The sequence below is a fragment of the Myiozetetes cayanensis genome, unplaced genomic scaffold (genome assembly GCF_022539395.1).
Source record: "Myiozetetes cayanensis isolate MyiCay16 unplaced genomic scaffold, myiCay2020 scf16, whole genome shotgun sequence".
NCBI lineage: Eukaryota > Metazoa > Chordata > Aves > Passeriformes > Tyrannidae > Myiozetetes > Myiozetetes cayanensis.
This window is the reverse complement of record NW_026087270.1, coordinates 3,379,428-3,404,999: the sequence shown is the minus strand read 5'-3', so window position 1 is coordinate 3,404,999 and position 25,572 is coordinate 3,379,428. Positions and strand designations below refer to the sequence as shown.

The 25,572-nt window shown below is 38.7% G+C and overlaps 1 long non-coding RNA gene across 1 annotated transcript in view; it reads right to left on the bottom strand.

Moving 5' to 3' along the window:
• The window catches only part of LOC126637956 (uncharacterized), a 34,515-nt gene extending 10,623 nt beyond the window's left edge, over positions 1–23,892 (bottom strand). The window contains exons 1-3 of the long non-coding RNA XR_007628478.1: positions 23,827–23,892; positions 22,426–22,482; positions 9,190–9,267 (exon numbers count right to left, since the gene is read on the bottom strand). This is a non-coding gene — a long non-coding RNA (uncharacterized LOC126637956). The remainder of the gene's footprint in view (positions 1–9,189; positions 9,268–22,425; positions 22,483–23,826) is intronic.
• Positions 23,893–25,572: the final 1,680 nt, after the last annotated feature.

Sequence of the window (25,572 nt, the reverse complement as noted above, 5' to 3'; positions counted from 1 at the left end):
GACAACAGCCTCTCTGCTTACCCTCCTCCCCAGCCCATACTCACCTCCTCCCCCTCCATTCCCCTATAGGAACTGACTGATGGCAGAGCCACTGCCTTGGACTTGAAGGCTGAAACTATAGAAAATTCCATGCTTAGTCAGGAAGTGCAGAAAATCAGCAGAGGTAAGTATGAACTGTATTTCTCCTGCTGAGACTTCAGGCAAAATGTCCAAATCTCTGGGATTTGGAGCCAATCACATCTGGACTCGACTCTAAAGCAGACGTACTAGCAACATTTAACCTTCGCAGGGAGACAAAAGTTATTAGTTGCCAACACTGGTTATAGACTGGGCTTTTTGGAGTGGGGATAAGGAAAGAAGGGAGATCCAGGAAAGAAATTGTACTTTCTCTGGCTTTGTTTGCTCTATTTAGTCAGTCTTTTATGAACCAGCATCTTCATTCACACAGTAGGAGCTGAGAAAAGATACTAGAGAGTAATTTTGAGAGCGGGAGAAAGGTGCACAGACCCTGAGGCTGAAGGGCCCAGGGCAGCACAAAAACCTGTCTCTTAATGGCCATCTAGGAATTTCCAACACCAGAACACTGGGGGTCATTTTGTTCTTCATAAGCTTTTTTTTGAACCTTGTTCTTTTTGGTGCTACTAAGGCCTTTATTTACTTACAGGATTCCCAGGACCACACGTTGCTCGGGTTGGCAACCACAGCCCAGTGTGTGTAAGAGCCTGAACTGAGGCAAATGCTTACACTCAAAGACAAAATCATAAAGAGATACTGGAAGGCAGAGTCTGATTATTTTAAAAAATGAAAAAAAAAATTAGTTTATGATGCAGGGACACAAATCTATAGCCCAATCTTAGTCCTGAACACAATATTCTAGGAGTAGTGTCTTTCCCTTCCAGAGAAGGGACACCAGACCTGCCTTTTGTTTGTGCACCATCACACAAATCATTCACTGAACCTTCTAAGGGGTGGGATGCATCAGTGTTTGACAGCCTGCCCTCTATGGATGAATATGAAAAGTCTTTTAAAAGAGATTTAGTACAAACTCTAGGAATAATTTCTTATGAATTTGCAGGTAGAATAAGGCATGAAATTAGTGTCCAAGACTCCCAGGGAAATGTGATCAGCTTTTACAGCTGAACCAGGAACAAATAAAGCGACATTCAAGCTCCCAGGGCTCTACTGCTGTACTACATGTTATACTACATGGAAAACTGGACGGTAGGACAGGCTCAGGTTTCTTTTTCTTTCCTATGTTTGAATATTCTGGCTGCAGTCATCTCACTCTGCAGCTAAATCCAAGTCTGCAAGGGATGACGGAGGGTATATTACAGCTGCATTGTTTTGTCTTTGCTGGGGATTGAGAATGATGTATTTGGGATTCAGCCGGTGTATTTACAGTAGTTTTAGTGACCCATAAAACACTGGATCTATATTTTGAAATATTTACAAGAGTAGCAGTCAACAGTTCTTTATCTACAATACTTTTTAATACTTCTGTCTCCTCCTCTCTTGTCACCTTTTTTCATCCTGCCTTTTTGCTGCTTTACAGCTCTGATATTGTTTGTTGATTGTGACATTGTGCTAATGACTGAGTTCCTCTTGATAAAACACAGGGCATTCCTAAGAGCAGTTCCTCTTTTTTTTTTTTTTTTTTTTTTTAATAACGAAAGGAAAAATGAGATGCAACCAAATCACTCACGCACTAAATAAATTCCCCCAGTGATGGGAAGGGCTCCAAGCCCTAAGAATGTGGTCCATTTGGAGTCTGGCCTATCCATGACAGTACAACCAAAGAAAGGGGGAGCAGTGACCTAATAAATATTTTTCATTTTTATCTTGGAATTTACACACTAGATCAATTAATTTTTCAACTCAAAACCTTTCTTTAAAGTAAATTCCTGAATTAGGAATAAAAGCAACAATCACTGCCCTTCCTCCACCTTCTCCTCCACCCCCAAGATCCTTAGCTTAGAAATATAATTTATTAATTTGCATAAACTAAAACCAACTTTTGCTGCCTACCTACCTGAACCTGCCTAGGGAAACAAGCTTTAGTTTCCAGCCTAAATAGCAAATGGAATAAAATTCCAGGATAAAAATCAGGTAAAATAATTCCCTAAAACCAAAAAATTGAAGCAGCACTCCATAACCATCCTATCAGTAGGAGTAGAGCAGTTTTCCAGCTCAGATAAGCAGCTAAGGAAGGAGTAGGAAATACAAAGACAAGGATAGGTTTAACCTAAATTTCAGACATGCATTCTCTCTCTAACCTCAGAGTCAAAGATACATAAGCAAAAGGCTGATCAGTAAGAGAAAACTGCTGAAAAATGTAGTTCTTTTTTTCCCTGGTCTTTTTGTTTTTCTCTTCCTGAGCCAGGCAGTTGTGGTGAAGGGGCTGGAAAAGAAGGAATCAAAACCCAGGAATGACCTAAGGATTACCAAAGGGCAAGAGCAATTTTTTGTTGGGAACTTTTCCCCCTTCTGAGGTTCTTCTAACCTGGAAAATTAAACCATAAACATGCTTTAATTAGAATAATTCAGCATCTAGTCCTGAAAGTCTTTATCAGTTGTATCTCCAAATTAGGCAGTCCTAGTTATACTCATGGCATAAAGGGAAGTCATATTGGCTACTACAGGTTTAAACAGCCCCTGTACAACCTTAGGTCACGTTTGTAATAGTACAGACAACAATGAATAAAGGAACAGGAGCTCCTTCAAGACCAGGACCATCTGGATTCCAGTGCCAGCCCCCCATTCTCACTGCACACAAGGACACACAGGATGGGGGGCACTGAAGGGCAGCTGCTTCTGTGGCTGTACCAACAGCAGGAAAGGTGCAAGAAAGGTGAAAAGGGGTTCTTGTGAACCCTTTTCAAGTATTGGTATTGTGTCCAGACACTCAGCAACAGACAACAATCTCATCCCAAGTGGTCAACAGCCCTTAAACCATCAGGAATTAGGAAATATGGTTTGAAAACCTCAGCATTTCTAAAGGCAATAAGAGGAGGCAGCAAGGTGTCACCCCGTGGAACCTTGATTCTTTCCATTCTACATTTTCAAGCTTTTGTTAACAACAAGGAGCCTGAAACTTCCCTCCATTTAACAAGATGGGCTCAGACCCTCTCAGAGGGTCACGACTCCAAAAGAAAAGCTCCGAGACAGGCAGCAGCTATCGCAGGATTCTCAATAAAATCGGGAGAGGGAGCAGTCCTGACTGCAGTGGCTGACAACTGTTTTAAGGCTGTATAATTATTTAGGGCAGGCAAGCCCTCAGGGAATGCCTTGAAGGAATGAAGAATCTTTTACTCTTGCTTGGAGCTTTTTTCTAAGACAGGAATGCTGAGAAATGGGGAGTCAGGATATGTTTTATACTTGCAATTTCACTGTCCTGTGCTGCATAATAAAACTTCTGAGGTTCCTGTTAAACATTTTAGCCACAAGACCCTATTTGTGCTGAGCTACATTATTTAATTGCGTAGCTATCCCCAAATATCCATCAACATGGATTATTTATTTATAAAACCTGAAAATCGTTAAATGTGTTACCACTATGACAGTGGCAGCAAATGTCCACTTTCAGACCTAACAACAAATAGCAAATAATACTTATTCAGCACTTTCCTTGTAAGTATCCAAAACCAGTTTACAAACACTAATGAAATAAACCAAACAAAAGGGAGGAAATTACAGATAAGCAAAAAGATTGAGAAAATCTAAGCAAGTCAGCCAAGGCCTCATACAGAATTAGTGACAATGGCCAAAACAGCCTCCATCTCCTGTTCTGCACCACAGGAGCATCTAGAATCAAAATAAGATATTGATTTTGAATACATTTAATGTTTAAAAACAAAAGTAACCTTAATTATTTTGAATCAGTTTTTAAAAGCAAACGTATCTTGTACATCCATAATAGTTAGAATGAAATTGTGCCACTGAAATGCATAAGCAACAGAAACCTCAGAACTGTATACGCTTGGTATTTGTAGGAATTAGGTTCCAAGGTGATCTCTGCATTTTAACAGGGGTGCCTGTTTGATGCAATGTAGAAGAATACAATGCACTAAACCACCATGCTCAGATAATTTTGCATATATGCAAACCCAAATAAACAGGATGGATTGGCAAGTCATTTGTGTGTTCTATTACTACTTCTTCATGTTACCTTCCTTTTTAAAAGCTACATAAAATCCAAAAGATTTACCACAAAAGATTATGGCAGCTCTGGACTTGAACAATGCTACAGCATCCCTTTTAAAGTTAAATCATACTTGACTATAGTTATAACAGTGTCCATAAAAATACAAACAACATGAGGGTAGTTCAGCTGCTGAATGCCCACTGATAGTGCTTTTTATTGCATGGACGAGATCACAATTCATACACTAACCCCATTTTCCCAATTCCCCAAGTTTCATTCTGTCAGGATTTGGAAATGTTGTGAAATTTATACTTACAACTGTAATGGGAGGAGGGAAACTGTGAGGGCTGCCAGTATCAAATGCTTAAAGAAGAGCAATGCCATAGGATCTCAACTCTCCTGCTCTCTGTGAGGAGAACTGTGGTGGAGCAGGACCTATCAACGAGAAACACCTGGTGGAGGCATTTTGTTCTGCTCCAGCAGGTGTGGTCAATCTGTAGGGCCAAATCCTGATCAAGAAATTACTGCCCTTGGTGTTTGAGAAGTCAGGATTGGCATCAGCAGCTTGGCACATCCTGCCTTCAAACCAAAGAACACATAAGGAGAAGAATGAAGAAAAAAAAACCAGATGCCAAGACTGGAAAAATATGGACAACCATCAAAATTAGTATTACCTTGGATTTAAATGTATAGCAAGATATACTTAGCAGATAACATAGCAATCAACATATCTCCGGGATACAGAATGTGATAGATCATGATCTAAAATTTTTATATATATGTATATGTATATATAAAATTATAATTTCTATATAGCATAACTAGGAAGCAAAATAAAACTATTTGTCATAGAAGGTCTAGAAATATTTTCTTATTTAGGTATTTTCCTGATTTGTGGGATGGAGTTCCCAACATAAAAATGCCATAAAGTTTATTTATAAATTTATCAATTTTGGATTTAGTCTGTGAGGAGCATAAGTGAGGAGTAGAGCATTGCAGTCAGCTCTAGGTGCCTGAGGATGTTATGGCAGAAGAGTTGGAAGATGTGGAGAAAAGTGGGTATATGAAGAGGGAGCTGAAGGTGTTGGAGTGGAGGGGACACCAAAAGCCAAGGAGGTAATAAGGTTATTGATGTGGGGAAGGGTGCAGTAGAAACAAGACACAAATCTATAGGACATCACAGACAGTATAATTTCTGATTCTTATAGAACAACTTGTTTATGTATTTGCCCAAACATTAGCCAGGAACAAAATTGCTATGAGGAAGTTAGAGATAATAATAGTACAAAAATTATAAATAAGAAAAAATTGGACGAAACTTTTAAAATGCTCACACCTGGAGAGAAATACAAGTTTCCTTTTGTCTAATGCTTTCCTTACTTTTCTGTAAAAATGATGGTAGATCAGTAATATACTTCTCTCTATGTGAGAACAAAGAAAACATTAAAAAAATAATTTGCAAATATGCTGAGAATATGTTCATTCTCCATTATTAAACAGTTCAAGGGCAGATTCAGCTGAGCTTTAAATGTAATAAAGAAATGATTTCAAAGCAACACTATGAGCCTCATACAGTAATTGAGAGTAGAAAAACAAGGGTGATAAAAGTGTCCTGTGTTATTGATGTTAGAGTTCATATATGATGCATTTCTGTGACGGGATTATCAGAGCACTGATGACAATATGTACTTACTTATCAAACTAAACAAGGTGTCTCAAAAAGGAGAAATATTAAATTATGTGCTGTCAGCCAGCTATACTATTCAGCAACACTGTGTGTACGTAGTATCTGTTCCATACATCTGTATTTCTGCACGTGATCCTCACTAAACTAGTCTCTCTACAGTGGTGGCATAAAGAAGAAAATCCTTTGATCTTATAAGAAAAGTTTCAAAACGGACCCATCTTAGCTATGAATTAAATTGCATTAAAAAAAGAAAGGATAGTCTTGTGCAGGTTATCAGCCTTTCTCCTGCAATACTTATTCTCTCTTCTTGTCACAGATTTGTTTTATTTTGCTACAGCAATGCATTATTACAACTTAAAATTCACATTCACCTGAAGAAAGCTGTGACATGCCTACCAAAAGAGACGTACACTGCTTAACCTAAATTGACCCTTTTTTCCTTCTATTCTAATAGATCTTTTTTCTTTTTGTCACTCAAAATGAGTGTCTGATGTATGAGCATAAATTGTTAAAAGCAGTTTTAGGTAAAGGAAGAGAGAGTGAAGTGGAGTTTTCTCACAAAAGCCAACCTCAATTTATGTCAAAGAGGGTTAAAAGACCTTGGGATTAAAGCAATAAACTTGCTGCTGTCAAAGCTAAAACCCGCTAACAATTTAGTGCCAAACGCATGTTGTTCAATATCATTTCATATTATATTATGTCACAAGTAGGTGACAGTTCCACATCAGACTGACAGGGCTGATTTACTCTGAAGAATTCATCGACATTTTGCAGAGTCAAAGCTGACTTCATTTTGTTTGGATGCAGGGTGGGAAATCTCTCCCTGCTCGAGTTGGAATATTTGGCTGAATAACACGGTACTGCCTGGGCCAGAGTAGAGGTGTCTGAGGGCCCAGGTCTGGACACAAAGTTCCCTTTCCCACGGCACAGGGACCTCAGGGACACCCCACGCAGCTGAGGGATCCTGCCCTTCACTTGCCCTAAACAATCCACATCCCTGTTGCCCTTTGTGCCGCTCCACTTTTTGATGTGGTTCCCCCTCCTGCAATTTTTTAAAGTATCCAAGTGTCCTGTTCAATATTTTGATAATATTTTTCTGTCTGAATTCAAGCTTTTATGCTTCTCCAAAATATACCTATTGTAAAGGGCTGAAATAAAAGACTGTGTTAAGAAAATACCACTGGCACCTGCTTATATTTTAAGTAGGGAGTAATAATAACTATTTTTCCAGGATTTTCATTAGATCCCAAGGTCACATGTGATAAGACCATTCTTAGGCCAGTGGCAAAAATATCATTTCTTTATATCAAGATGTCTTTTGCAAGATATTCCCAGGTGGCATTTTTACTTTAGGTTCCAATTCAAATTTCTCCCAGGGCCCTGAGAAAACTGAATAAACATAGTCTTCCTTTTTGTCTCAGGAAAATCTAATTGATCTGAGTTCTCTGACAAGGTTTCAAAGCTTATTCAAAAAGGGTGTCTCTTCCCCAAAATCCAGTGTATTCTTCTGGAATTATTTGAATAACTGTGTGATGCTTATTTCTTTCTCTTATTGGCTATTGCTATAGATCTGGAATTACAACTCAGCTCCTGAGGCTGAGGAACCAGGTTTTCTCAGAACCATTTAAAGAACTACATTTAAAGTAGTCTTGTTATATGTGGAAACAGGAATATCCCTCTTTCCCTTCTTTTTTTTTTTTTTTTTTTTTTTTAAATTGTGGAACCAACTTTCAGTTACCATAGGTTGTTCTTACCTTTATTTCTGGAAAAAACATCTAGACGCATTTGGGGTCTTTAAACACACATATCACTATTTCCTCCATCTAAATACAGGAGTGGGTACATTAGTGCCTGGCCATTAACTTCTGTAAACCACTTAGTGATTCTTCTGTGAGATTCTTTGGGCAGTGTTTGCTGTTCATTCAGGAAAACATGTGCAACAGCACATCGCATGTAAAATGGTCCCATCATCCAACACTGGTTTGTTTTTGCTGCCCATCTGCTGAACAACTCTCAGGCAGCAAAGGGGTTACCTTGTCTATTATGCAAAACCATTGCCAGGGAGCAGAACTTTCAGTGAATTGTTAGAAAGATTAGTGGATGGTTAATCTTATTTGACATTTAGAACACTTGGAGGTAAATTCAGTGCTCAGCTGCCCTAGAGTGTACAGCATGAATATGCTTCTACATATCTATTCCTGTTTAAACTAGTAGCTCTAAAGGCTGGAGGATATACCTGGCATAGAGAGATATTTTGGGAAAAGGGAAAAAAAATGAACAGGTAAACCAACGCCCTGGCTTTAAACATTTACAGTTTTCTCATATTGAAACAAAATTCTACTTTTTTTGGATTATCATCTCATCCTGACACAGACATACTCCTGCTAACTTACAGATTCTGCTAGTAGGATCAAATTCTAATACATTTTATATATTAATATTTCCATGCTCTGTTTTCTGCTGCCCCATCAGTTATGAACATGACAAATACACACATGTATACATGTTTCACTGAGTGCAAAGCCTAAGGTATCCTGGGGTCCAGTGAGAACTCTAAAGGAGAAAAAGGACATATCTGCAGCCTTCTCCTCACAGAGTGGCTCTCAAACCCACTGTGGTGCACACAAAAGTAGAACCATCAAGGATCCAATGAGTTGCAGCTGAAGAAAAGGGATGAACACAGAGCTGTGACACAGCCTGAGACTGCATTTGCTTTCTGCTGTGAGGGGCACAGGAGTACCAGTGACACAAGGGGTGTGTGCTGAGGCACCCAGACCCTTCTGCTGAGCTCCAGCTGAACATGCTCTCACCTTAAGTCCTCTGTAACTCTACGACAGGGATCAAAATGAATTATCATGTCTCTCTTAAGAGGGAAATACTATAACCTCTCTCTCTAGACAGGCTGTGACCTTTCAATTTAGGCTATCAGTTTACTCAGTGCTTGCTCTGTGGTTCATGATTAACTTGAAAGAGTTAGATCACACTCTCTCCAGGTCCTCAAGAAGGAGCTTCTGTTGACTGTTAGAAATCCCTCTTGCAATAAAAGTGCACATAGTATGGCTGTATAAGCTGTCTTTCAAAATTACTTAAGTTCAGTATAAATTCTTATCCAAAAGCCACTAAAAATAGTTCTACTCCTTTTTTTTTTCTTTAGGATACTATTTATGAGAAGACAAAGAGAAAAATAGACTCCTGGTTATTAATAAATACAACTTTGCTTTCATAAAAAAATAAAAACAACCTCCTTATAGAGGGTCTCAGAGCTCTCAGACATTAATTAAACACTCTTATGTAGTTCATGAAAGATGTGTTTCAATTCTGAATATAAAAGGTAAACTGAGTTCAAGAGGCAGTTACTCACACATTCCTGCTGAGCCACTGGCAGAGCAACAGAAATCTTCTGCCTCTTCCTGTGGTTGTGCAGCTGCCCCATTATGTTCTAGAAAACAGAGGGAAAAGTTTCATAAACAATTTTTTTTTTTCCAAAGCTCACCTGCAGACTTTCTCTATTTTTTTTTTGGGGGAAACAGACAAACAAACAAACAAACAAAAACCATCAGCAATTTTCTTAGTCTTCCCTAGGAGGTACCCTAGGAGATGGGATGGATTGAGGAGCAAACACTGGACTGAAGAGCTGCATGGCCTGCTGCCACTGGAAGTGCTCAGGTCAGTAACACAGGGATTCTTTTTGTTATTTATTATTATCCACACCTCTGCACCTAAAACCTGCTTGCTGGAGGTGAGTAGATTCTTTCAGATATTTTTAGTTATCCACAGCTGTACCTTTCCCTTCATTTAGTGATGAATGCCAGGCGATGATGGGAAAATCCCTCCTTTGCTTCAACATGTGTATGCTCCAAACAGAACTAATAGCAAAAATTTCAAAATACCTCCCAATTCATTTTACACACTCAAAGGATCAAACAGTTTGTGCTAGTTTCCAATGCAGTAGCAGCTCAAGCTCAATGTAACACTTGTACTTTACCTTTCCACCAGGGAAAGGTAGAAATACAGTAGTGAGCCAACTGCAGGGGTATTTAAATAGCTAAAGCCAACTGGAAGTTTTTAAGAACAAAGACTGAGACTGTCACAAATAAGTAGATGTAACCTTACAAAGATGTATCACAGGACCTTGCAGTTTCTCACCGACAAGTCTAGTCTACAGCTCCCCTCACTGTAGTAACACCTGACATAATTACTCACACTGCACTATTTGCTTTGTCTTAAGTTCAAGAGAAATCCCTTTTTATCACTCTGAACTCAGGTCTTTGACTCCCCTTCAGCTGTGGTTTGTTACCAAGAGATGCTCAGGCCCCTAATTCATCCCTTTAACCTGTTTTGTCAAGGAAAAGGTAAAGTGAAGCTTTTGAGCTCAGCTGGCCCTGCTTCTTCTGATTTTGAGTTTTCCAGAGCCTTGAAAATTCTTCTTATAAGCTGGAATTCATCTGGGAATAAACGTGTGCCTGCTGAGGTGTCTGTATGTCCACAAATGTGGGGACAGGATGGGATCAAAGGACTTTCAGCTGCTGTCACCTGAGGTATCACATTCTCTAAAGCAGAAGAAAAACAGTGCACACTGAACAAAGATGTTGGCCATGGACGACAAACCTGGAATAAAGGAGGCATCAGTTCTCTACAACAGAAAACAGATGAGTTGCAGAGTTTCAGGGACAGGAAAGTTCACCTAAAATGACCTTGAGGATTAAAGCCCATATTAAGCACTGCAGTGGTCAGCACAGTATTTGCATTTTTAATTTATTCTTCCAAATGAAGTATCTTCATAAATAATCCTTCATTTAGAAAAAGAAATAGGTGTTATTCAATGACATGACACACCTGAAAAGCAACTTTCATTGTTTGCATTTCCATACAAAATTTCAGAGGCTCAAGAAATTACTTTATGCATCTGAAGAGTTAGTATTGTCCTCACTTTTAAGTTTTTCTTTTTATAATAACAGCCATCTACCGCTATTACTGTAGCTTCTTGTCCAGATCTCCCTTTGGAGACTTTCTGACTACTTAACACCATTTTTCAATTTCTCTACTTATGCATATACATCTTCAGTCCAGATATGAGAATTTGCTAATGGACTGCAACTTTTTTTCCAAGATTCCCATGTGTAGAATTTTACATAGGCTGATCCAAAGTCTAAACTCTGCTTGCCAATGCCTTATGCCAGCAATATGCCTGCAACCATCGACCCCAGAATTATGCTAACATTTTTGAAGTATAAATTTAATTTGAGTACAAAAGAGAGCAAAAAGTATCAGATTATATATTTAAAATAAGACTAAGGTGTACACGTTGTCATATGGACAAAAAAACCTGGTGCATATTGAAAATGTGGTTCCCTCCTGCACTATGTACACTTTTAGCTGCAGAGTGAAGAATAAATGGCAGTGGTTAGAAAATGGAAAACATGGGAGGCAGGCACACCTACCTCCTGTTCCTGAGGTCACACCACTTTTGCATTTTACCCACAACAAAGCACATAATGCATCCATTTGGCTTTCTTCATTCATTGAAGTAACTCTGTGACACTCTCTAGTGGAAGGCAGACACACACCACCTCAGCCACGCTCTGCGTGCACCGAACAGTCACGGGGAAGCAACACCACGAGAAGGGAAACTGGCTGAAACGGAGCTTGGGCACTGTTGCATGTGTTTTGCTGCACTCTTATTTTTTAACACCACAACCAAAACACTTACAGACAGGTCCCTTCTGTTTGAAGCCCAGAGGATAACGTGGTACTGAAGCATAAATAAAGAGTGCCACTAGCAAGGAGTAACTGGCAGCAGACAAAGCCCAAGCCAGCAAACTGTCACGATTGCTCTAGAGGGTTTATAAGCTTTATCAAATCTGTGCTAGCTAATTCACTTGCAGAAGTGTACTGATAACACTGCGGCTTTTTTTTCCTCTTGCTTTTATTATGAACAGAAAGATAGACAGGTCCTAAGGACAGATCCTTTTCACAGCTCTGCTCTCTTCTGCCAGCACATGCCCTTCTACTTCTCACAGATTACCAGGTTAAACTAGGGATGTCTTTGAGCCAGGAGCATTTATTGCAATAAAACCCAATAAATTTAAAAAAAAAAAAAAAAATCTTCCCCCTCCTTTCTAACACTTACATTGTAGTTGGAAACAACATTTAAAAAAAAATATACAGATCCAATCTGGTGTTCCTTGCCTCACTGAATTTGCAAGTGGTTGTTTTTCACCACTCCCAGTAAACATACTGAAGTTATCATTTCTGTGGACAGAGGAATTTTTATTTTTATTTATATATATATATATATTTCAGGGTGGAGCATTTGGCTGCCCTCCCTTCTCCCCCTCCAAGTTTAGATGCAGTTTTTTGCATATTGTTATACCGACACTACTTTATCAACAGCTATTGTTGAACAACAACTGCTATTAATCTAAATGACATAAATTAATACCACCTGCTGTAAGTACAGAGGAAGTTTGCTTTATACTTTTAACTGCAGCTTTTGAAGTATCCAGGACAGGATGCAGGTAGATCCACGGATCTCTGTAATTTTCTCACTTCATACATGTAACTGCTCAAAATGATGCCTCTGGGGTGGAAAGGTTTACAAAAGGGATGCCCAGCTCTGAGCTTGGTGCCTTGCAGAGTCATTCTGGCTGCACTTCTCCATGTCTGGTACTTCTTTTCTGAAGGCTTCCTCAAAGCCTTCTGGTGACCGTCCCCAGGAGCTCCAGGCACAGCAGCCTGTGGGAAACTGACAAAACACTGGAAAATTCTGCCAAATAATAAAAAAACCCCCAACCCCACGTTTTGGTTTTTTTTTCTAAACATATTTCCATGAATAATTGAGAAAGCACACTTGCTAATTTACTGCATGTTTGTCTTTATGGAGTATTTTAAAAATAAAATATTTCACTCCCTCCTGCCTCTTCTTAATTTGTCCTGTCATTCAATTTCTGTAACTAATTTGAGGAGAATTCTCTAATGTTTCACCACCCTGCCAAAGCATAGTTTTTGCTTGAATGTAATGCAGAACTATTTTAATTGCAGGGAACATTAAAAATCCACCCCACAATGTGGGATTATTCCTCATGCTAATTTCTAGAAGCCCAAACTGTAGACGTGACTGAATTCAGATTCCTGTTTCACACAAACACAAAGTGAAAAATTCTGCCTGAACTCTATTCAACTCAGACATTCATAAAGTATCTCTATAAATTAAGCTTTAAATAAGATTTGGGTCAATATTTTTTTCTGAGGAAAGTTCACTAAACAACAGTTTTGAAATCAACTATCATGACACATGGACAAAGGCTGCATAGAGCTCAGTGTTGTTGTGCACCTCGCTGGGTCAGTTGGTTTCTAACCCAGAGTGATTGGAAAGAAAGATCCTCTTCCAGGGGATTCAGAACAGGATCTGAATGTAGGTGCTCCCAGTTATTTCCCATAGGAGCTACTTTTTCTCTTGGCTACAGGTGGTGCTGAGGAAGACTAGAGACCTATTCATATATGAGAGTAAGGATCTACACCAAAAAAAAACCTTTTCTTAATTGTAGAGGGTAGAAGTGTTGCCAGTTTACAAAGTGAAAGCACAAGGATCATAAGGAAGTTTCCTTCAGTAATTTAAATCTAATGATATTGTACCTGAAAAAAAAAAAATTAAGGACACCAGGATCTGCCTTTGGAAGACATGAATTCAGTGCAGTGGTGTGAAGGCAAAGGTGCTGTCACAGGGTGATCACATCACTAAGCAGAATTAAGCTTTGTCATTTTAAAAATTCAAACCTGAAGATATTTTAAGTTACTTATTTTAGGAACACACGTAAGAAGCATTTAGGGCATTACCTTCACTTGGAGTTTTCTTCTCAAAGCCTCTAAAACATTTAATATTTTCAGAAGATATGAAGGCTTTTCAGAGATAATATGTTTGCTATAGCCTATCACACGTACTATGGAAATTCCAGAAAATAAGACCAAATGTACTAATTTATAGTTAAAAGGATGATATTCTGTTTTTCTAACTGCAAGAAACTGAAAATATGATTCAAAAAGTCTGATATTCTGCATGACCAAACACACTTTCATCTAAACCACTAATTATTTTACCTGTAAGAAAAATATCTCTAATTTTCACTGCTGGAAAATCATCAAGATTTAAGTGCTGTAAAGAATATAATAAAACTTATATAGTACTTTTCACACTATAATGTCTCATGACTTTTACATACAATGAAATATTAAATCACAAAACATTAATGAATAACTAGTAGAAGAGGTAGTTTAGCACTTTCAATGCTGAAATTTAGAATTTCTAATAACTGAAGATGACAAGATGCACAATTGAAAAGAGGAATAATAGAAGACTAAAAATAGATGCCTTGAAACTGCACTGTATTTAGCTATATTAACACAGAGACTGTGATCTTAAGCAACTGCTCAACAAGCCTTGACACAGTGAGAAAGGGAAATATCCAAAAAGTAATTACACTTCCCAAAATTTAGTTCAGTGTCTATGTGGTCCAGAACACCATTACATGAAGCAAGGTAAGAAGTTAAAAAAAGGCCATCTCTTGTCTTAAAATCTAGTGCTAATTAAATAAGATAGGAGATTTAAATATAGGAGATTTAAAATAAGAGATTTAAAACCTAACATTACTCTTGGAGTTGTACACATCTAAGGCCATTTCAAGAGCTTCCCTAACAGGACTCCTCCATTCAAAGTTGTAAGAGAGACAGAAAAGAGAAAACTAAAATTCCAGTCAACTTAGTGGAGTATCAAAGGTTAGGAGCATTTTACATATGACCTAGCAAAAATTAGGTCTACAATTTACCTTTCATTCTGAATTTTGGCTATTTGTTGAACATCAAGACAGTTATGAACAGGAAAAAAAGGGGAATCAAATAACCATTCAGATATCTTCTAATTTTGGTCCCACCTCAAAGAAGAAATTCTGCCTTACTCTCATGTTTACAGCTCAGTGCACAAGACCAAAAATACCTGCAGTAATCAAAGATGTATGATTACAAAAAATTCTAACATGGATGTGGCTGATGCTAAGACAGACACCTGTAAAACTTCTAAATCTGACTAAAGGAGATCTTACAGAGATATAAGATGCCATGGCATTTTTACTATAAATCTAAGGAATTCCACTGCTATTAGAAAAGAAATTAAAATTTTTAAGCCCACTTAAGCAGCTCAGGTGATCCCCATAGAAAGAAAGGAGACAGCAGAAGAAGTGAATATGTGCACGTGCCTTCATGAGTAAAGGATCCAGGAGAGTTCAGGTACAAGCCGGACAGGCTCAACAAAGGGAGTGCCACCAGAGATTTCTGGTTTGAGCAGCCAAAGTGCAGTGGTGAGTGAGGACTCCTAAGTGAAATCTGTCAGACACAGGATTTGAATTAAGATAGATCTTGAAGGGAGAGCATTGTTTTCTTCTGGGATAATCTGGGAGATCATTCTTTCATAGACAGCCACCAGACGTAGATAACCAAGAATTCCCCATTGTTCGCCCACAAACAATAACTCTGTGCACAGGGAAATACACCCACAGAGAGCACACAAAAAAACCTTACACCTCCTTCTCACATGCATTCCTACTCTGTTCAAAGCTGCACTGTTCAAGTGAAGAGCATTTCCTGTAAACTTACATGTAATAAAGAGAACTCATTGAATTTAATGTGAATCTTTCCAAGTTAAGAACCAAAAATACTCACTTGATAGGCCATCTGGGAACGCTTCCCAAATCCAAATTTAGGGTCCAGTAACAAGTCCTACATACAGCCTTTGTGTGTGAACACTTACTCTTCCTGCACTGAGTTTCCCTGAACTGGAGCCAATATGACTCTGCACATGAAGGGAGCTACGTGGGGGATCAGAAACCTGGCAATGCTCAGTGACCCAACCACTCTGCTTCACACCCTTTCTCTGCACAGACTCTTCGTCCACTACTGGGGATGCTCATCTGCTCTGAACTATGGGGACGAGGGGGGGTGTGCTAAGAACTGTTTTTAAAAAAAACATCAAAGCTGAAAACCTTATGGTTTGAGGATTTGTTGAAAAATAAAATTTGGCTGCCAAAGTAAGGGCTATTAAAACGATAAAAAGCAATCAATGTAGCATTTGCTTCCCATCCCACTACTGTATCAACTGTCAAACACTCTTGGAGGTGAAAATAAGAAGTATTTCATTTTTCTGTTTGCTTAGGAATAAAGCATCTTTGCATCAACTTCAAAACTGTTGTCAAAAACCACTAGGAATAATGTGGAATTAATTTAATTGCAGGGGAAGTTATACAGAGCCCTTTCAGGGCACACCAAGCTTAAGTCTTGACAAACTGAGACTTAACCAAGTTTTTTAATCTTCCTGAAGAAGAAAATTGTTTTGAATTGTGTACATATGAAGTTGTTTCTCTCCTCAGTGCAAGCCCCAAGTGTGTTTAATAGTTTTGCTAAATATGATTGAAAGAAAACCATGCCTGAGGGAAATGATCCTTTGCTGGATATGTATAAGGGTTGAAGCAGTTGGTCAATGAGTGACCATAGCATATGAATCTAAAACTAATCTCAAAGAGCCTGAGGGCACCCAAAGCTAACCTAGTCAAGTAGTCATTTTTTTCACATGCTTGGAGCTAAATACTGTGTCTATAAAAGACTCCCTGTACACCTAAAAGCATTTTGTTTTTCTCACATTAAAAAAAAAAAAAAGTTTTAAACAATGTATTGTAGTGGGTGCATAACAGGAAACTAAAAATAATTATGTAATAGAATGGTCAGCCTCTAAGTTGTCACTAAAGTGAGACAGTTCTGAAAGCTGTTGAGAAAAATTGCTATGAGACTAGTTCAGGTCTTAAATCTGTCCCATGTCATCTCAGGCTCAGAACATCTGGGGAGGTTGTGGTCCTGATTCACTACACTGGGCCCATGGGTCCAGCTCCAATCATCTCCACAAACCATAACCTTGCTCCGGACCTTGGTCCTCTTGTCCCAAGCAAGAGAGATGGGCAAGGGGCTGCTGCTCTCTTCTCTCAGCAGTGCAGGCATTCTCTCTTTGAATTTAAAATATAAACCAATCTTCACAAAACTAGATAAAACTGTAATAAATGTTTTCTCTAATAATAAAATAATCTATATTACCTAAAAACTTAGGAAATGTACAGAACTGATTTTCTGATTAAACTATGGTAATGAACAAGCCCAGTTGCATTTCACAATAAAGGTGCACAAGACAGAAGAACTGCTCTGTGAACAAGGGCAAGGGGATGGGGCGAGAAAATCACTGAAAAATATTAAGTCCCCTGAGCACCGTGGGATGTGCAATTTTCATTGTGCTTCGAGACGTACTTGTGTGGCCTTGTTGCTTCTATTGATCACTGTAGGTCTTTCCTAATAGAGTTACAAGGCATTTTCAGTTGCAGACTTAGAAACCTGTGGGAAATGGGATCCAATCATCTCACTGCTGTGCTCCTGTAAGGCCACCTCTGTCTTGTTGCTACTGCTCTGTTGGGCTTTAAACACAATACCAGCACATCTACGGCTGTGAAGCAGAGAGCAGGGACTGTGCAGCACAGGTTATGAATTTCTGTGAAGAAAGAACCAAATATTTGTGGTCATTTACAAAGTTCAGCTCATTTTCTTATTATTTTTCTTTGTTATGAAACTGTATGTCTGATTTCCAACAGGGTTGTGAGTGCAGGAAGAAAGTGGGAATCATTAAGAGGTATTTTATGCTCTTTCAGCACCCCAATAGGCATAGTAATGAATGAACAGAGAGCATTTTGTAATGTTATGCTGAGGCAGAAAATATTGGAAATACTCAGAGAAATCTCAATGAAAATAAACATCACTTTAAGCAAGAAAACCAAGGCACAGGGAATCTCAGTAAAAAAAACAAAACAAAAAAACCAAACCAAACCAAAAACACACACACACACACACACACACACAAAAACAACCAACCAACCAAACAAACAAAAAAACCACAAAAAAAACCCAAAAAACCCCAAATAAAAGCAAAAAAAACCCCCACACCTGTATTTTGAGTTCTTACTTGGATCAAAATAAACAAAAGACATTTGTGTTTTGCTTATCAGATCTGCAATAAAAGATAATTAAAAAAGAAGGGAAAACTTGTACAGTAAAAAAAAATCTGCTGAAAACATTACATGTACAAGTGACCTAGCACAGCTTTGAAACTTAAGACTGAAATAAAATAGAATCTGCTTTCCTCATGTAATAGTAGCAATGGCAATCTAAGATGTTTATCTATTAAAAAAAAAAAAGTCTAGGGAAAAATCAAGACAAGCTCTATCCAGCCAAGGAAGGACTCCTAGAGGTTCAAGAGAGTCAGCTCAGGACTTCCAACAGAGAGCAGTAGAGTTGGGTTGCAAATGTGGGAGAAGGAAAAGGGACTCTCTTACACGTGCTATTATGTTCATGAACTGCCTGATATTAAAAAATTAAACAAAACAAAAACAAACCCAAAACCAACCAAACAAAACCCCCAAACAAACAAACAAAAACCCAACAAAACAAGATCCTTTATGGAAGGATTTCTCCAGAAGAACACATCAGTGGCCACAAGGACTAAATGGAGGTTCATCACTGAAGAGCAGTAAAATGGGTTTGCTCCCACCTTGTTTCTGTTCTGGCCCCTCCTGTAACAAGCATCTTTTGTTCATCACACCAGAGTGACAGCTCTGAGATTAGTGGTACCCTGAAAAGCTAAAATACTTCCATGTTTGATTTAATAGTCAAGATTTCCTTACCATTAGAGTTTAGCCATAAATATTACATCATGGTCAGGAGGCCCCTCCCAGGAAACAACACAACGCAGGCACATTTATATGCCTATAAACTGAAAAGTGCAGTTGCTTGCACCACTGTAACTAAATGATTACACTGGCTTTGGTGAAGTTCACCAAGATGTGAGGAAACAGTTTCTGTGGTTCACATTCCCCTCTGCAAGACAGTATCTAAAGAGACTGTATGAGCAAGAGAGTGTGTGTGGGGGAAAAAGCACCACTTAAAACTGAATGAACACAGCACAAAAGTACATATGAACTTTTAACAGCCCAAAGAGGATGACACGGTCCATGAAGACCTGCCCTCATAACCTCAGGAAATACAAATCAATCTGTGTTTCATCATCTGAAACTTGAACTTCTAGCTGGTAGCTCTGTGCTCTTCCCCCTGTCTTCTTCAAAAACTCCTCCTTGAGCTGATTTACACTATTTGCTTCTACTGCTGACTTCGGCAGTTTGTTCCAGACTGTATTTCAACTACCCTTTGTGTAAAACTGTTCTGTCTGAATATATCGGAGTCCCTAAATTCTGGTACACATATTGGAGTGGTTACAGGAGTAATTTTACTGTGGCTGGCAGCTGGCCTAACTCGTGCTCTGATCTCTCCTCCCCTCCCTCAACCCAACAGTTAATACTTCGCCATCAAAGTCAGGGCTGCTACAAAGAGAGGCTGCTCCAGCCAAGTGCCCAGGGGGACAGTGCTTGAACTTGTCACATACTGGCAGGACACTGTGGCCAGAGCAGCCTTCCTAACCTTTAGAAGGGGACCAAAGTAGGGAAGAGCAAAGAGTAAGCAAATAGAGAGGAGCAGGACTCTATGTCTTACTATGTTAAAAAATTTGATCCTATTCACAGACCATTTATTTCCTTTCCACAAGCATTTTCATGACTGTTCATTAAAAACAAAACTGTCTATAGGTCTAAAATACATTAATATAAATTGTAAAATCAAGTTTAATATAGATATTTGTGAAAACTGAACTTTGTTCATTCTTTTTTCATTTTGGACGAAAAAAAAGACTAAATTTATTGCAAACTCAACTGAAGCTGTAGGCTGGCAATTAAGCGGCTGGAAAGAAGTGGGAGAGTGAACAGCAGCCTCCAGATCTTGAATAAATTGTCAGCTGATCTTAAACAGGAAGTACAGGATTCTTAATTTTGACTTCTGAGGATCTGCATTTTCTAAAAGATGATTATTTGCAAGAGTCTTTTTAAATTCACTTTTGTGCATGAACTAAGGTTAGCAGGGAGGCAGATCATCTATCAAGTGTGCCATAACTTTTAAATGAAGGTGACATATTTTTCCCAGTCAGAACAACTTTCATCAGGAATATTTTTGGAAATTTAGAAAATCTCTTTGATGTCAAAAAACTGTTCTCACATTCTTTTGAAGCAGACAAAAGGTCAGTGTTAATTGCAATATGTTGTAAATCATATAGATTACTTTCAAGAAAATATTTAAGGGAGATATCTTATATTTGACATTCATTCTTCAGCCAGCCAGACATGGATGATGTTTAATTTATAAAGATTTAAAAGGATGGAAGTCTCTTGCAAAATACAGAATTTAATGAAATTCTTCTGTTTTGTTACCAATTCACAGATATCATCGCTTCTTATTTATGGAGAAAAGTGTATTAATCATCACATGCAGAGTTGCAAATTCAGCAGAAACATAAATTATCAGCCCTAAACCTCATATTCTTCCAAAGGATCTGTAAAGCTAAAGTTTTTGAATAGCCTGGAAAGAACAAATGGACAAGAAAAGATAATGCATCTTTTGAAACACAAACCTGCAAAGATGTTATGCTCAATTACTCTGACAAAAGATTTGGAAACCAACAATATCCCCTGTGGAATACCACTGCTAAACTGGAATGCTAAATCAAAAGCTCAAAGTTAAGCAAGAATAATATACCATAAGCCACATTAAATGTGTGTCATCCGTAAAGCTAGAACCCATTTGGATATTTATGAAATAACTATTTCTACTTTTGGGGGGTGGGGGAAAGAGGGAGAGAAGAGTTCAGAATAGTAAAATGACAGTAGAAGTACCAGTCTGGATGTCATATGGAGGAATGGTGGCACCAGGCAGGACACATCCCCCACTGCAAGTCCTCTGCTAACCAGCCAGAGAGTTCAAAGGCTGTTTTACAATCTAAACTAAGCTTTGTAGACAACAAAAAACCCGACTATAACCTGAGGCACGGAAGGAGCTGCTTGGAAGGGTTTTGGAAGGAGCTATGACAGCTATGGAGGCCAAGAGAAGGCTGCTGTGTACAACCAAGGACTTCCACCAAGCCACTGGAAAAAGGTGCTGCAGGAACCTCAGTGATGCCATGTTGTGATGGAAGACATGCTTGTATTATTTTCAAGGAATGCTTTCAGCCAAGATGCAAAAGGAGCAGGGTCTGCACGAACAGAAAGCTTCCATCTGCCAGAAGAAACAGGGATGCATCCAGACACCTACTGTGGGATCAGGGCAGGGGAGCTGTGGGGAGAGACATTTTCCAGGCAGCTGATGTTATCAGCAGTGCTCATCACCGCATCAGCGTGGATGTTTGGGAAGCTGCCGCATTTGGGACACATCTATCCCGACACTGATGTTGAGTAACAAGGAACGGAATGTGGGCTGTTTCTGAGGGACAGCAATGACGTTGCCAAAAATGCACTAAGAATACAAGTCCAATTTAGGCCAGTCAGTTCTTATTATCTTCACTGAGATGGCAAGTCCATAATTTTGGCTGCACAGAGAAAAGGGATCATCTTTTTGAACTACAGGCCTGACATGCAGAGCTGCTGCACACGCAGCCAGGAAGGGCCTCGGTACACAGTAGGTGTGGACATCTTGAGTTCCTGTACTGGGACATAAGTGATAGGATTACATAAAAGTAAAAAAAAAAAAAAAATTAGGAAAATTTAGGTGAATTGTGGTAAAATTTTAGTGTAGCTGTTCTGGATGTTTCCCCTGAATATCCAAGGTTTGTGCCCTAGATAACAGGGGTGCTGTGGGACCAGCTCTGCTATACTCCTTGTTCTCCAGACAGATATGCCAGTCAGTATGGGATCATTATTCACCTGGAAAAGGATGAATTTGTTGATTGATGTTAAAGGCTGATAGGGAAGTTGAAAGGACAACAAACAAGAAGAAATACAGAGCACACAACTATGGTTTTAAAGTTAATGGGTTTTTCCCATCAGGTAATGCTGCATATGAAATAATAATGGTGCTAACTAAAACATTAGTTACTACTTGATGATGACACTTTACATCTTTCTGTAAACCTCTTATTGACACTAGCAGAATCTCCTGTGAATAAGAGAGAATAATGTCCTACATCAATATCTGGCATATGTAATGTGTTTATATAATCCAGTCCTCTTCACAGAATTAATTTGATCTGTCTGGTTTGGATCATGTACTGCTGGTTACCCGTGCTCCCTGTGTGCTTTTATTTCTTGAAGATGCAGCTTGTTCTGCTTTTTGGGCATCTTGGCTGCCTATTGAATGTGGGTAAAAGCACAGATTTGATGGAAGCCTACTGACAATCACTGCTGCTGAACCAGAGCTGTGTTCGTGTGGGATACAAACAACAGCCACTCATCCTTCAATTTGTGAACACCAAATTGACAGGTAGCTCTTAGAGAAGTTTCACTTCTAAATTATTAAATAAAAGAGAAAGAAAGAGGAAAAAAAAAAAAAGCTAAGAAATTAGAGACAGTTAGTGAATTACTCCAGTGAACAATATTGATTGACAAATTCAGTCCTAAAAATCAGAATTAAAATTAACTGCACTTACCACATCAGTCAGTCACATTGCAGAGTTTGAAAGTATGGCATGAAACATGAACAAATGCTGTGAAAGATAAAAGCAAAATGCAATTATAATATAAAAAATATTTGCAAATTATATTTGATACAGGAGTAACACATCCTCACAAGTTTGAAAACTTTGCATTACCCAGAGAGAGTGAGTAATTGCTTATCTTAAAAATTTTTCAGAAAGTTCTAATGCAGGGGATATAGCTATCAATCAAAATCAAATTAAAAGGGTTTATGGCAAATGAATCAAAGCGGTACAATTTTATTTTTCTGAAGAGATTTATTTACATAGTGAGATTAAAAATGTCTCAGATTTATGCACCCACTCTAGAAACATGAATTTCCTAGCTTTGAAACCTTTAATGCAATAACCTTTACCCTGGTTTGAGATAAGCCTACATCAGCACTTATAAAGTAAGGTCTTTTTAGCTGTTTGGTCCAGTATAATAAACCATCTTCCTCCTTCTGTGTTAAATAATAACTTTTATTCCTTTAAAGCCCTTTTCCATTAATCCAGATTTTTCCTTCTGTTTTCCTCCTCTTCTATAGTACTACCTCCAGATCTAGATGAATTCCAGGAAACTTTCCTAACAGATTCCTCTAAGAAAAACAGGAATATTTCTCTATTAACACACTGAGGACTAAAAGGTTTGTTCGGAATAAAATCAGTTGTGGCATTGCCTGGGATTACACTTGGGACTTAAAAGATCCTCAGCTTTACTTTCTCTGCTGATGCACCACAGGGTGCACCCATCCAAGGAAGATTGCTATACCAAAGGACAAATTTGTGCTACTTATACACACATGGAGTAACACAAGCACAGAGAAGCACATTTTCTTTGCTGGCTTCTGTCATTAAGATCGTCTTCCTGGATTTAATTATTTAACATGCCAAAATATCAATCCTAAGTAGCCATCTCATCTACCACCTACCTTTCAATTAACTTCACTTTTCCCAGACTTTGACCCACAAACACTGTCAGCTTCCCCTTAGGTGTAGCCATAGAAGGTTTATTTTTTACCAGCCTTCAAAGATTCATATTTGTTGTTCCTTCTTTCCTTTTTTTTATAAAGTGCATCACCAATGACATACAAAGAGACCAAATACAGCTAGGTCAGAGTACTACAGAAAGGACTCATGGAATATTGCCACACATTTTTAAAACTGTACAGCTGCCCAGGACTGGTAAGCTGCTGAGCTGTGCTCAGTGTTCTTCTACAAATAAAATAGATGTCCAAAGCACAGAAAGAGCACCTTATTATTCATGGTGCATCTTAAGCACTGTGGCAGTTTCCCTCTGAAAAACCTGAGAGGAGGAATTATTAGCAGGGCACAGAAGGGACATGCTCAGTTAGTTAACAAACAAGGCACACTTACTTCGTTAGGCCGTGCCATACACGGATACCTGCTCCCTGCATCTCCATAATCACACCGACAAGGAGCAGGACTCCTTCTGCTTGCTATGAAGCTTTCTGGATCATTGGAGATGATTTTCAGAGCCTTGCTACGCAGATTCTGCCAGTTTGTGTTCAGGTTCTTTTACAGGCTGGAATAAGTAGCTGAACAAGCACCTGGCACAAGAGGCGAGCCCGAGTGCCCAGGCTGGACAGCACCTATGGCAAAGTACAAACAAGCAATAACCAAACTCCTTAGAATTTACCATTGTGCTAGACAAGCGAACCAAGTAACCAACACCGCTGACATAATGGTGGTCAGGGGAGAGCTGGGCTCATTATAAACCTGCCAGAGGTTTATTCTTTGATCCTTTCTTTAATTTTCTTGCTCATCCTTTTTTGACTCCTCTCACACAAACTAAATTCTTGTGACATACCAAAAAAAAAAAAGGAGCCATGTAACACAGGTGCCCGATACAGCCTGTGGCCCATGTCCCATTCCCATTGACCCTTTTTATCCAGGGCAATGGAGTATCAGGGACAACCAGCAGCAGCACTCTGCTCTTAGGTGCTCTTTTCCCATGCAGCTCCCATGTCATGAGCCCTGGGCTCGTACAGAGCTGATGGGCTGTGCACAAATGTCCTACGTGCCACATATGCCGTGTAAATCTGCTGCTCTTGGGTGGGGACAGCACAGCTGTACTCCACCAGCTCAGCTTTACATCTGATGAATAGGATGAACAACAAAAGGCTGGTGTTTCCAGTATATACTGGATTTTTAAAGTGCTGATGAGCTGTCCTTAACATTAGCAAGTATTGCAGGAGGTGCTTTGTATGAAACAACAGTCCAATAAATGCACAAGCTTTTCTGCAACAGGTGAACAGGGTGTGGCAATAGCTAGAGATCAAAAGAAGGTAAATGGCCCAGTTAGCAATAAAGGTTGACCACTACAGTCCAAATAATTCAATTTAAAATACTGCAAATCTACTACTGCAGCATATAATATCATCATGACCGCATCTATTCTAACCCACTGATGACCTCGGGGAATTTTCAAGAATATTAGTTCTATCTTCTATTCTTTCATCCCTAATGTATACAGGCAGACATAGCTATGTCTGCAACAAGAGCACCCATTATGTCCTAAGAAAAAAAAAAGGCCACTCCCATTATCTGAATGCCAAATTTCATATATTCCATTCACCGATATCCCACACCATCCTTTCAGCTGAACTAAATGGGATGGATTCAGATCTCTAAAATTACCAGGATAGAAGCAACATTTTTGTCAACTGCTATATGAAACCATAGCAAGAAAAACACAGCTGACATGCTAAAATATGAAAAACTACCATTATTTTTAAGGTGTTTCTAAGAAAGAATATTACATTTATTATTGTGAATAAATTTACAGATTTACTATACATTAGGCATTAGGCTTTATTTTTCTGTATAAAATAAATATAGCTGGAGTATAAGATTATGACTTCACTATTATTTCGTAAAACCATTTAATTTAAACAGAGATGCCTATTCACCTGATACCATAAAACTGAAAACAGAACCATCAAATTATTGTACAACACAAGCACGTTGTACATGAAGACAACATAGGTAGACTTGTGAAACTGCTGGGTTTTATCACTGTTTAATGATTTGTTGCACTATTTATAGGATAAACAATAAATCTTACATGATTCATCATATTAGCCAATAAATCATGAGACA